Source organism: Triturus cristatus, chromosome 7 (genome assembly GCF_964204655.1).
Source record: "Triturus cristatus chromosome 7, aTriCri1.1, whole genome shotgun sequence".
Classification (NCBI taxonomy): Eukaryota; Metazoa; Chordata; class Amphibia; order Caudata; family Salamandridae; genus Triturus; species Triturus cristatus.
Window position 1 is genome coordinate 479,990,221 of NC_140590.1, and position 14,799 is coordinate 480,005,019.

A 14,799-nucleotide genomic window follows, 5' to 3' on the forward strand; every position below is an offset into this window, starting at 1 on the left:
GATCTGCGCTCAAACTGCAACAGGGAGCCTGTGCATGTTCCTGGTAGGAACATGCAAAATGCGAAAGAACTGTTTGGTCAGCCAAACAGTTCATGCGCACTTAGGGAGTGCACACCACTCCTCTCCTGCTCTGGCCAGCACCACCCCACCACTGACTGCAATAAGGAAAATAAAATGATAATAACAATATGTTATTATCATTTTAGCAGTAGGGTGACGCTCCTCTGCCTTAGCGGAGGAGCCGCCACGGCTCCCTGGTCCAAATGAAGTCCTAGAGATGCAATAGCTTAAAACGTTCTACACATTTCTAGGGCTTAGTGAAATTTGTGTTACGCTGGTGTAATAAGTGTATTTTTTGTCATTTTACGTTACTTTCGCTACACGAAATTACCAAAGTTACATTATAATACACCACATCCCATGCGTATGCAACATTCAAAGTAAAAATCTACCACAAAAGCACCATTTGCAGTAAATATTTATTGCAAACGCACAGGAAAATTAGAATGACATTGAACATTGAGCTGTTGCTCACAATGATTTTTTTTTTTACCTTTTTTAATGCAAAATGAATCCTCACATCCAAAGTAAATGCAACGATGCATTGTGTACTACAAGACAGTGCCAAATGCCAGATTGCTCTTTTGCGAAATTATATGCAAATTTGGTGAAATGTCACGTAATTATGCAAAATAAAGGGATGCTAATTTCGCACAGTGTTACAAATTTTACCAAATTTGAAATTGTACTAGAATCTACTGGGGCCCATGGTGTCACCCTATAAGACTGAAAACAATTTTCCAGGCGTTTTGAAGGGCAAGATTTTAACTAAAGTCCCAATTAATTGGTACAGTCATATTCTGGAAAGCATATTACTCACAAAGCCATTATGAATAGATGCTCGGATTCTATCCATCAACAAGGACATACAGACTAGTTAACACAGTTGACATAAAGCATTCTTTTTTGTGTATCTTGCAACATGTAACCGACACTCAAACAAATGAATGCATATTCATTCTAAACTATGAAGATTGTTAAAAAAAGTGCGTTCTCTTCCTAATGTACATTCTAACCATGGACTTCGATTCACTAAAATGCAAGGGGTAGTAGAAGTGACACCGCACACCCTTTGACATTAATGACATCACAAGAAGAAACAACATATGACCTATGACCCCGGATGTTACCTGAAAGTGATGTCACATTACCTTGGCAAGGCGACATCATAATTATTGACATTGCTGCAGTTCCATAATAAATGTATGATTAATATAACAATTCAATACAAGCAAATGTTATTTTCGTTATCACCTATATTACAGTCCTCAAATGATCTTTGAAAGTAGTGGGGCGTAACACATGCCTTGATGTGTAGCAAATAACAAAGCGAGCGAGTCGCACCTCTTCTAAGGAGGGGCGGGTTAAGAAGGTCCACCTCCTAAAAATATTATAAATAAGCAATGGCATAGCCAATAGGTCTCACCTTTGGGACCTTATAAGGTTAGCCATGCAGCAGATTATCCCCTATTAGTATGCCCACACACTCAACATTTTGGCAATATTGCAGGGGAGAAGCAAAAGGGTGAGTGGGGAGAAGATGTAATTAAGGGTGTGGCTTAAATATACGCTGGCTAAAAATCTGTACTTCGTATAGTGTGCAGCCCAACTAGTATTTTGCTGCGTCTGTCTTTGCATACAGATATATAATACTGATACATTACACGTACAGCAAGCAAGGGCTACTGGCTTTGCCAATGGTTGTTGTTTGTGCAAGATAAATCAGAAACAACTATGGCTTCATTCTATAGAATATTGGAAAATGCTTCCGTTCTGAAATGATGAGACTGTGAAAGTACTATAGCGACTCTCATTGAAGTTACATCAAAGGCAGTGAAGGGTGGTACTGCTGCAGAGGTAAGGTTTTATTTCACCCTGAGGGCAAAAACGGAGAGCCCGATAGAGACTCGGTTCAGCACCTGCTTTATAGAACTGCTGGTGCTGAACACCGACAAGACCCGGCCCACTTAAAGCCCTGATCTTACTTCCACCAAGTGAACTCTCAGGATTCCTGAGTATGTGAAGATTCTGCGACAGTGGGAGTTGTGGGCCATTGGCTGTTCTCAGTCTATCCAATAGACAATAAAGGAAGCCACCCTAAAAGATCCATGCAGCAGGTGGCGCCATTGCAACAAGCTAATCCGTTGATGGGACTCGAATCCATTGTGGGCTATACACCAACCGCCTTGTGAACTTCCGGTACTGCCTTGCCCTCGAAATTACTCCAGACTTAGTACAGAAAACTAACTATAGCACATTATTTAAATCAACATCAGCAGGGTTAAAATAATGTCAACCTTTTTCCACAGACATCCCTTTGTTATCGTTTTTCAGTTGGCATAGAGGTTTGTTTCTGTAGCAGAGGGACAAATAAAAACCTAACAAGCTCCAAGATACACACCCTTCAAGACAAGCGTTTTCACATTTTTTTTAACAAACATCACAGTCCTCACAGCAAGGTGTGCTGCCCTGGCACCCTTTATGTGGTGTCGCACTCACATACACATTCCACCATAATTAAATCAAATTAGCTGACGAGCTTTATTAATACCCACAGAGGCGGCCCACTTAAAAGGAAATATGGGAGAGTGGTGAGGGTTAGAGAGCGTGTTCAGAGGAGGCAGAGTGATAAGCTATGCGAAGAGAGGGGTAGAGTAGCATAAGATAGAGAAAACAGAGAGGTGGGTCTAGAGATACAAAGAAACAAGGGATGGGACTGAATACGTGTGAAAGATGAGAGGATACATGTGGATTGAAGGAAAATGAGAGAGGAAAATTGGGAATGGAGGTAAGGAGTATAAGGACGAGACAATGATACCATGAATAGGGTTTGGAAGATGTTAGCTAGTGATGCAAGGACGAGGAAAAAAAGCAAAAGCAGAGACTAAGTAGATCAGAGTAGTGAATACATAATTTAGATAACACAACCAGCTTGTACTGAGAGAAGGAGCAGGTTGTGGAGCTGGAGAGCCAAATCAAAGTAATATGTTGATGTAACAGGAATGTTGCCTGTATGGTAAAGGGGAGTGCTCCCCTGCCCTAAGTCTTGAGTTAGACTACCTGGGATCTAGAGTTTTTCTGTTGGTCCTGGTGTCACCTAATCTAGCGTGTGCAGATATCTAGGTCTGGCCTTGACTAAGAGAGGTCCTGAACTTGCCTTGTGAGCTAAAGGTGCACAAAGCATGCCTTCATTTGCGTCAGAGGACTCCTGTCCCTATCAGTGGGTTTAGTACATAGAGCGGTGGTGGCAGTGTAACATGTTTTACGGATCAATAGTACGACCAGACCATTTTATCTGAATCATGTTAGTGGAGGTCTACTGGCTGGCCTGTGCAAAATTTCACATCTATGCACTTGTCCAGTCTTTTGTGTTATACCTCCTGATTATTACACATCTTGGTGTGTATAGTTTGTGTCGTACATGCTTAATGTGTGTGAGTGAGCCAGAGTAATAGGGGCCAGTGGGATCCATTTTGGATTCCATTGTCATGGCCTTGCACAAGATGAGGGTGAGAACAGTACACCCAAACAGGGAAATGGTATTGCTCACATTCCTGCAGCTGGAGAGAGGAGTTCTAGACACTGAAGTGATGGGGAGAGGAGACAGGGCTCTTCAAGATATTCTCTGAGGCCTTTGGTTCACAAGGAGCAGCTGATTAGTCTTCCTGAACAAAGCCGTTTGGTGGATGTTGGGGGTGAGGAATGGGACTGCAGACTCTGTTGTGAAAGATGGGGAAGCCTTTAGGTGAGTGCTACCTTTTTATCTTTCCCTGAATACTCCTTCGGTTGGTCTGATGGTAGCCTGATACAGAAAACTCACACCTCTTTTTGTCTGTGTTGTGTGTGCTCCATCATGGGGACAACCCTGCTGTCAGAAGCGTCACAATACACAAAGGCTGCAAAGAAGAGCAAACCCAACCCGGTTGTACTCTTGGGATCATTGGCTCCACATCTCCTTTCTGCCAGTTGTGTATAAAAGTTGAATCGAAACGACCTACTTTGTTGAAGTTCCACGTCCTCTATGACATAGGAAGGGACCACTCTGCAGAGTGCGTACAGAGCTGACGTGCCACTGGGGCTTGTGTCTGCCTCACAGTCAGTCTACCCAAGGTGGGGGAACATCACTGAAGTCTGGAGCACTTGCCAGAGGAGCTCTGCACCTGTTCTGAAGTGCCTAGAAACCTTTCTACCTGCTGAGAGAGGGAAGGAGCCTGCTTACACTGCAGCAGGAAAAACCGCCCTGCCCGCAGTAGCATCGAACTGCATCGGAGGGCACCAGGCAGTAAAGTAAACGGGGGCTGACTCAGAGCCCATTTCTGATAATACAAAAGAGCATAATCATTGTAACTGTAACTTGCATGCTACTGTTGTAAAGCGCTCTGATGCCTTCGGGCTATGTCGGCGCCATATAAAATTGCAACAACAACAAAAGTAGCAATGTCTGTGCCTGTGGGGTGCTCCAAAGAAGCAGACTTGCAGCAAACGAGCCAGGACACACCTGGTGTCAGAGGGCCTCCCCCACCCAGACACTCCTGTCAGTTTCAAATGGGACCTGTGACTCCATGATGACGTAATAACAGAAGGTCCAGTCAGGGCCACGATCACGTTGCTTAGCAGCCCGTACAGTGCTGCATCTGCCAAACTGCTGAACTGCCCATGTAAGCAGCGTCCAATAAAGCATCATGCAGTGCAAAGATAAAAACATACAATCCATAAAATGAGCAAACACAATACAAGATAAAATGAGTAAAAGCAAGCCCCATGTGGCAATATTGGCAATGAGATTTAAACAACATAGAACTGCGGGCTCGTACAACAGACCCCAGTGTGCAAAATAGCTTAATCATCAGATAATCGAAGTAAAAATCTAAAAGCAGACCTACATTGTCTAATATTATGACAATTCTATTTAAAAACGGAATTAAATTGAGTCTAGTGTACCTTACATAGAATTTGCAAAAGAATGTAAAATGTAACATTGATTGGCCTGATACATCCTCTCTTGGGCAGGGCCTCACAGCAAGAGTCCACGTGAAGCCCAGTGGGGGGAAAAAAAGATATTTTATTGTGTCCGATTTAAAAATGAATAATAAGGAACGTTCCAGTGCACACCAAAGATAGGGGCATATTAGCAAGGGCAGTATCGCCGCTTTAGTGGTACTTTTTGCTGCTAAACCGGTGATATTTTTATCTCCCTATCAGCAAGCTGTCGCTAACAGCTTTTAGCGACAGCTTTATGGCGAGTGCTATTTTGGGTGCTGCTTTGCATGTCAGCGATATTTATCGCTAATGACATGCAAAGGAGGCGTTCCCAACTTGAAAGCGACTGAAAGCAGTCGCAAACACAACTTCCGCCTATTACCAAGGCCTGCGAAGCGATAAAAAAAACGCACGCTAACCACGTTTATCACTTAGATTTTACACCTGGTAGAAACCTTACTTACCCACTATAGTCAATGGGAGGTGGATTCTACGCTTAAGTCCTCACTTGCCTATTAGCAAGATTTCCATTAGCGATGGGATTTTTATCGCTGGATATCTCACGTTATTGTTGGGATTCGCCGCTATTGCTGGATTTAATATCGCCTTTGAGATAAACGTTGATGATAACGTGTTATCTCTGCGATAAAATCCAGCGATAGCCGGCGCTAAGAGCGTTTTGCGATAATTATCGCAAGTCCTTGCTAATATGCCCCATAGTCCGAGGAACAGTCAAATCCAATCATGTCTAGGTAAGCAGCAACATTGGATTTCCCTTCCGCTTCCATTAGTCGTTGAGTGTGCTCAGAGTTATAGAGTGCACGTTCGACGAGCCCGAAAAAGCAGAATGCATGCTGATCTTAGAGTATTCAGGCTTCACATAGTCAAGCCAAGGGATGTGAAACCCTCTATCAAGGGAGAGATGATCCAATATAATTTTGATAAAGCAGCCTCTGCGTTCTTCCTGATTGCAAGACACAATATTCAGGCTGGGCTTTAATCGGATCAACTAAATACGAAGTCCAAGTTCTTGATCACATATAAAGTGCGATGTTGATATGAGGACTGAGTTTCCTACAGAATCTATTCCCTTCCAGCCTCGCAGTGTTCCCCATACATAGCAATAGGGCTACATTGTAATTTGTATATTTGTAACAAGGGGGCACAGAACCACCCCTTGCTGGTTGTGGTAGGCTGCATAAGGAACCAATGACCATAGACAGTTTGGTTCGACGGTGCACAATGTTTGGTGCCTAAGACCCTCGTGCAGAGAAGATAACCCTAAGGTATGGAAATGTACTAGTGCTGCTCAGACATTTAGCACCAATTGAAAAAAAGGAAAGATGTTTGCACCTTGAGCCACACAACATAATGTGCGGTTTGGTGAAATTTGGCCACAGGTCCAATGAGGCCATAAACTCAATGGAGGCAAACACCAACTGACCCTGCGCCCTAGGGGTACATGTCATGAGCACTGCGTCATCTGCATAGAGGAGTGTAGATAGCACCTTGCATCTAATACTTGGGACATCAGGGGTAGTAAGCATTAAAAAGGGGTGGAGCTCATTAATGTATGAAATAAATGAAAGCAGAGCTAACACACACCCCTGTCTCACTACCCGTGAATACCAATGTTTATAGAAAATTTCTCCCTTGGCGCTGATATGAACCCTTATCTTCCTATCCTTGTGAAAATAGACGAGGAAGTGCACTAAAGTTGTGTCCAGAACATGTGCAATGAGTATATGCCACAGTTTGGTCCGACTTACACAGGTCAAATCAAATGCTGATACTAAGTCCATAAATGCACAATAAAGAGGAACTTGTTTGGCTACCATGTATTTTCCCCAAATCAAATTAAAATGTAGGCACTGCTCAATTTGCCCCACTTTGTTCCTTAACCTGTGTTGACAGGGATATAAAACTGACTCAGTCCATGTCCATTCTTTGATTCTATTGAAGATTACACTCCCATGGATTTTGGCCAAAGTGTCAATTAACGAGATGGGCCGATAACATCCCTGGAGTAAGAAATCCCCTTTTTTATATATGGGTACTATAATAGATGTACTCTAGGTGGCGGGTACCATGGAGCAGACAATATTATTAAAAACATTGGTAAGGAGAGGTGCCCAAAAAGTGACATTGCTTTTTATTAAATCAATTGGGATGCCATCAGGGCCTGGTGCCTTGCCACTGACACTTTGGTTAATTGCATCCTCTACTTCTGTGAGAGATGTGTGAAAGTGTAATAAATGTCAATTGTCGATGGCAAAAGTAATTGCAGATGATGGGTCAGCATACATTTTACCAAAGTGCTCCTCCCATGTGTTACTACCAATATGGTAAGAGCTAGAACTCACTGGCTGATAGGTATGCTTGAGCTCCAATACAACAGCCCTGGAAGATTTACTAATATTCGAATGGGATGCCTGCACTAATGACTTCCACTGTGACACAATTACCTCCTGCCACCGTTTAGCTGTAACCTTTTTATATTGCTTACGCAGGTGGGCCACTAATTCAGGGCCCCTGGGTTTGGTGACCAAGGACAAGCGTAGTGCATGATTCACCACTGAACATTAATGATTTAACCATCTAGGCGAATTCACTGAGGGACATAGGGGCTTTAAAAGAGCCTTTCTATTCGTAGAGCATGTGGAAGTAAAGGCCTCCACCACATAGCAGTCAACATCCTCGTCCCATAGGCACAGCACCACCAACCCCAGATTCTTCTTAATTAACAAATTGAAGTAGTGAACCAGGTCCGGCATTCTTCACACCAGCCTTAAGTTGTCAGTACATGGTTGCAAGTGAAGTCACAGACCCATTTGTGGGTCCTAAACCTTTCTTTTGGGCATAATAAGAGTGCAATTTCAATAGGGTTGTGGTCACTACTGTACTATGCAAAAGTATATCCACTTAATTTTGAGTAATAATAACATAGTCTATTATTGAGGGGCTACCTCTACCCCTAAAAGTCGGCATTTCAGAGCTATTAGACCCCACAACTTCCAAAGCATTTACTAAATTCAGGGGGCGAGAAAGGACATGAATTCCTCACTTCGTGGGTCAGTATTGCTCAGTGGGCACATCACGGCATTCTATACGCCAGGTTTAGAAGGAAGTCTCACATTGAAATCACCGCCCAGGCATAAATATACTGGATGCCCTGTCACTATTAAGTCATCTACCAGGTTGATGATGTAATTAAACAATGATGGAAACTTGGTATTTGGAATGCTGGCACAGTCGTTATTGTAAAAATTCACAAAAGAACAGAATGAAATAATTTTTTACCACTACTGCTGCCGGTTACGAGGTGCTTGGATCACCGTAAAAATAGGAGAGGACGTATCAAGGTCCCACTGTTGTGAAAGAGAATAATCGTCCACCACACTTCGTGACGAGATTAACGCATTTTAAAACAGAAGTTGACATGACTGCCAGTCGGGCTGATATCTTTTATTAACCATCGGAATGATTACGACCGAGTGCATTTAATTACAACTTTACGATTTGAGACAGGGAATTGAATTCAGTATTTTAAATCAAAGCCTTGAGAAAGCCCAGGGGGCGAAGCGTACGTCGGCTGCGGCTGATGTCTATGTTTAATGAAATGGAATAAAACAAGTAAAGGGACCTGATTCAACATTTGTTGTGGAATTCTTCGAAAGGACATTCATTTTTGACGGGTTGAACCACAGATCATGGAAACTGGGTGATAGTTACAATCATTTGGGGTGCCCTGGTGTCTTTTGGTTGAATACAGTTTGGAAGCTACTCTCAAAAGTCTCCACACATTTGACATGGCCTCAATGGCTATATTTACCCGTATAGCTAACCTTCGAGAATCATACTCATGGCAAGAGGGAATAGCAGGGGACACTAAAGCACTGACAACCATCTACTACTAATGGGAATGAGTCTCATGTTTCTTGGAATAGAACAATATCGTAGCCCTGATGAAATTAAGCCAGTCAGGTACATTCATTTTTGATCTGAGGCCTGCCACATTCCAGTTAAGTATTCTGAGTGGCTCAACCCTTGGCATGGGCTTCACCCGGGCGTGTCTTGTGCGCCTCCCTTCGCTGTGCGACTGAGACATGCTTTTGAATATGATTACAGGCTCCGTGCAGTGCTGTTACAGTGAATCAACACCACACATCGTGTCCCGGGCTGGCTGTCTGGGTGCAGAGGACCCAGGCCAACGTGCCACAATGTGTCTGAAAACGAGGGCCATGCAGCACAGGAGCAAGGTGTACCACCTTTATGTATACAACACCGGGCAGTAGAACGGCTATACTGTTTAAAGCAGAGCTACAACCTGACTAAAACATTTGAAAATCACTGAACGCCTTCTCATCACCCGAAACACGGGCTGCAGCAGAGGTTGTGGTGTGCACCTATCGCTGAAATAATTTTAGATGGCTAGAAAACAGAGATGGCTTGTAGTACTTGCGATACACACACTGGCCATTCATAAAGAACTTATGCTAATGCTGGTAGGAAGACCTGAGAGTTACACGCTCACCTTTCGTGCATGGTAGATTTGGAGATGACGAGTTCGAATTTTGGCAAAACTAATTCAGACTTCCATCATTAACCCTTCTCAGGCTGGTGACTGCATGCACCGCACTGGTAAAGGTAACATCACTCCTGTAATTTAGAATGCTTACTTTTGGATGAAGTGTGTTACGAAGTTCTACACACAATTATGTTATGTTATGTTAATAAAATTTCTAGAGTTCAACTGTTACCGTATGTTATATATTCTATATTTGGCAGTCGTTTTAAAACACATGATTACATTTAAATTTACATTCAAGGAAATTGCGCCTCGTGTATAGATTGTGCACTTAGTGACATGATTCGACGATGGTTAAGAGTTGATAGTGCCGCGGGGTGCTCTTCCGTGCCCTCCTACATGCAGGCGCACATGGACTACCAGCATGAGAGTAGGCTGTCCTGTACATAGAGTACAGATGTCCTGTGCTGTTAATATGGCTTGTACTGCTAGCTACGCGCCCTCTGGCACTTGGAAATTAATGTAAAACAGGTTTTGTTTCCTTGTACCTGAGCACTGGCAAATACTTAATCCCACGTACACATCAGCGCTAGTACCCGGAGCACAACAGGGCTGTGCCTGTCCACCCAAGCACAATCTCGAGAGGTGCGGGGCCTAAGCCCGTGCTCTTCACCCGCAACATATTTCATGACAACGCACCTGACTTACACCACCACACTCTCTCCGAGGCTGGCACTCAGGCACAGAATCTCTGATGCCTCGCTGAGACTGCAGTGACTGGGTGAATGTTTACACAATGAGTGACCGTTGATAGGGAGCATATGTTTGTTTAAGCACGAGGGCGCAACCTCTTGTAAATAAAAAAAAATATTAAGATAAAAACTCTATGACGCTGCCAGCATTGACCATGTCATAGCTCTTTTTTTTGCCATGTTGCACAGCAGCCCCCGTTGCTGTGCAGTGCAACATGTCTAAAAGTAATAGACAGCAGGTAACAGAGGTGGGGCCGGGTAACGCCAATAGACAGCCGCGTTCCTTGCAGGTGACAGAGGTGTGGCGGTAGGGCCGGGTAAAGGGGGATTTCGAGGGATGATGCAGAGGGAAAGTTGAATAAATAATGAATTTTCCCTCAGCATCATCCCCCCTTACCCTGCCCCACCGCCCACCGCTGTTACCTGCACAGATCGCGGCTGCCAATGGATGATACATAAGCGAAACCTATTGGGTTTGCCTATGCTTGTTTCCTTCTCTGTCTCTCTCACCCCTCTTCCCATCACTCTAGCCTTCTTCTAATTGTAACTCCAATGGATGCCTCCCCTTCACGCTGTGTCTCGAGGCACTCCCTCTTCCCACGCCCGCAGGATTAAATGAATGTTGAGCTTTGATAATTTACAAACACAAATGCACAGAGGGGGACCTAAAAAGATTTGCCATGTAAATTATACAAGACAATGTAAAATATGGCAAAGTCTCTTTAAAAGTCAAACAAGTGTATTTCTTTAATATGCGTAGACTTTTTCTTAAGTCACGTTTTATCACTGCACTGAAAAATACTTATTAAAAGTGACATTTTTTAAACTTAAATTTAGAAGCATTGTTGCCGCGCCTGCCCTGCGCCCTGGAGACAGCGCGATTAGTGACCTAAGAGGCAAGTCCGTTTTCATGTGGACTCTGTATGCGGTCCAGATTCTTATAGGCACAACATTTTAGTCTATTAAATAAAACACAATACGATTTTGTATAGCTCGTATTCTGAAGTCACATATTTCAAGGTGCTTTCATATGTGATATGAAGCAAAAGAAAGACTGGCAAAATAAAATATTTGCCTAAAATCACACAACTTCTTTAAGTGGAAAGTCAGAGATAATCTCTGTTTTTCTAGTTTCACTTTGTACAAGCCATTCCCTCAATGGGTCTCCACCTCAGCATTAGTGCAGCACCACCTGAGCACCACCTCAACATCAGCAAAGCATTATCTCAGCATGAACACAACACCTCCTCCTCAGTGCACCACCACCAGTGCATAACCAACTCAGCATGAGCACAGCACCACCTCAGCACAAGCGCAGCACCACATCAGCACCAGCACAGCGTCATCTCAACAGAAACACAGAACCATCTGAACATCAGCACAGCACCACCTCTGCATTAGTACACCACTACCAGCACAGCCCCACCTCAGCACCAGCGTGGCCCCACCCACGAAGCAACTCAGGACCAACGCAGTACCACTTCAGCATCAGTGCAGCCCCACCTCAGCATCAGTACAGCATCACATCATCACAGCACCAACCGAGCATCACTCAGCATCCCCTGAGCACCAGTGCAACATCACCTGAGAACCAGCACAGCACCACCACCTTCACCACCTCAGCATGACTCAGCACCACCACACCATCACGCCGCACCACTCCTCACCACCTCAGTATCACTCAGCATCACCTGAGCATCACCTCCACACCTGCACACCACCTCCTCAGCATCACTCAGCACCACCTCAGTGTCACTCAGCATCACCTGAGCATCACCTCTACACCAGCACACCACAACTTTAGTATCACCTCAGCATCACTCAACACCACCTCAGTATCGCTCAGCATCACTTCTGCACCAGCACACCACCACCTCAGCATCACTCGGCACCATCTCAGTCTACCCTCGGAATCTGACATTTGTTGATTCTCCCCTAGTGTCCGTCGCTCATCATGTTGTAATTCAGATACTACTTCCCAACCTCCACCCTTCCCGGTGTTTATGTCAACCCCCCCAAAAAAAACCTGATAACAAACAAGCATTAGAACAGGCAGGAAGAAGTTAACAGCATTGCATGAACAAAAAGACTAGAAGACATGTTTTATGTTAATTCTTTTTTTAATAGGGTCATTCAATTATACATGACTTTCAATAGATCGCTGTGATGTAGCTGCTCTACTACTTAGGAAACATGACCCAGAACCAGGTCGTCTTCGAATGATTAAGCACTGGGTGCCCCACGAACATTCGGTGCACTAAGGGCGATGGAGGCCAACCAAGGCTCCACGGCACTGCGGTATTATTACGGTTTAGGAGGGATTCTGACTTAGAGGTGTTCAATCATAATCCCACAGATGGTAGCTTCGCCCCATTGGCTCCTCAGCCAAGTACATACACCAAATGTCTGAATCCGCGGTTCCTATCGTACTGAGCATAATGTCTTCTAGATTATATATAAGATATAAAAATACTTATAACATCTTTTTATTATAACATTTCAACATGCTGCCCAGCAGCCACACTGCTCTACAACATAGCTTAAAGACATTGGCAAAGCCAATAGCTCTGGCTAAACAGGTATAAGGTCCCAAAGGTGATTCCTATTGGCTATGCCAATGCTTGTTTAATAGGTTGGGTGGCAAAATATCCAGATGCAGGGGGTCACAGAACGGCCTGCGTAATGAATATTAATTAGGCAGAGCGCTATTTGAGCCCCTTGCTATAATCCGTGTGCTTGCATGTTCATTTGTACTACTACCTGCTCCCCTGAGATCACCTGTTCCAATTCCCAAAGGGAAATCTGTAGCAAACTCCTTTGAGGAGCCGCTAACATTTTAATGGATTTTGACTGTGGTTTCAAATCATTGATGCATACTATTCAGAACAGCAATCAGGAGTCTACCATTGGTTCCAACCCTTTCCTAAATGGGATTCGGGATAGGATTTGTATCGTGGTACTCAGAGGCCCGCAGACCTTTTTCATGCCACAGTTCTTGCTTGGCCAAGTCCAGCACAGCTGCTCCATTGCGGGATCCCCCAAGGCTTCCAGTAAACACTTAAGAGGGGCGCTCGAGCATCGTGATAGCAACTTTATTGTGCATGAGCCAGTGGTCCTCCTCTGTGTTTACTGAAATCCTCAGTGATGACATGCACAGGGCATTGGTGGGAAGCAAAAACTCTTTAAAAGTCAGCTGTTACGCATTCACAGCTTACTTTTAAGGAGCCTTTTAGCAAGCTTCCTGCCACCTTTGCTGAGGACGTCGCCGCCCGCAGTCTGCATTGTCCACGCCGCCTGCAGCCTCCTCTCTCTGGCACTTTTCCCTGCGTGCACACGCAGCATGGGGGCTCCCATGGATCAGGCCAGCCCGATCCCCTGCTGACCGACCAGCTTGTTTCCCTTCTTTGCCAGCCTGCATGCTGCCAGCCAGCCTGCCCTCATCATCAGAAAGCCTGCCTGCACTATTAAATCTGCCTGCAGGTGGCCTTTCAGGTCAGTATGTGGACTGTTCTTTTACTTTTTGTGGGCCTGTTTTACAGTCTGCTGGGCCAGCTTTTACTGCTGATTTCCCTGATATTAAAAGTAAATTGCATGCAGCAAGCTCAGATTCATGCAGTTTTTCATACCTTGCAAAAAACTTCTACAGCATATCTTTACAAGATAAATACTGTCCCAATTTGCTGACATGGGCCACTTTTTTAGTTTCCCAGTTTACTAAAGGGGGACACTTTTATTTTGGTATCGGGACCTATTTTCTGTCCCAGTTTGACCCTGTCCCTCATGACCCTCATGCCACTGTGCTTCCCTTTTTATAGGGTAAAATCAGTCCCCCTGTCTCTGTTCACAGGTGAGCTGCATCCCTCTTGTTTCTGCATGTCTGTGTACAGGTGAATGCTGGCTCACCTGTAACTGCATGTGTGTTATAGGTAAACATTACTCGTCTATCATTGCAAATAAACATCTATCAAATAGTGGTTTACAAAAGGGAAGTAAATAGTTTATTTATATATGACGTTAAAGTGTTTCTTCAGGGTAAGCGCAGCCCTGGCTTGTAATTTGCAAACATGGGCAACTTTTTTTTTAACTTATGTAATTCACAAATGTGGGACAAATTTTGTTTTGGTGTCCGTCTATTTTCTGTCCCAGTCTGACAATGCAAATAAAACAAGCATTGCAAATGCAATAGGTCTCGCATTTGCTTGTTTTAGAGGTATTGGCATTGTAAATGACCATGTCTTTCACCTATTGACACAGTAAACACACTTGATGCACACACTATCACACTGTGTTATGTTTTTTTTAAAAGGCTTGAACTTGTAACAATGGGTGGTTCCTGTTTTCTAAACTCTCCTGACAGTGGAACATGGAACCTGTCCAGTCACTTTATACATTTATACAGACTGTTACTGCAGAAAATGTACAACTCTACAGGCCTCCAGCTTTGCTCTGACTGGCCTGAAGTTTACTGCTCTTTTGTGA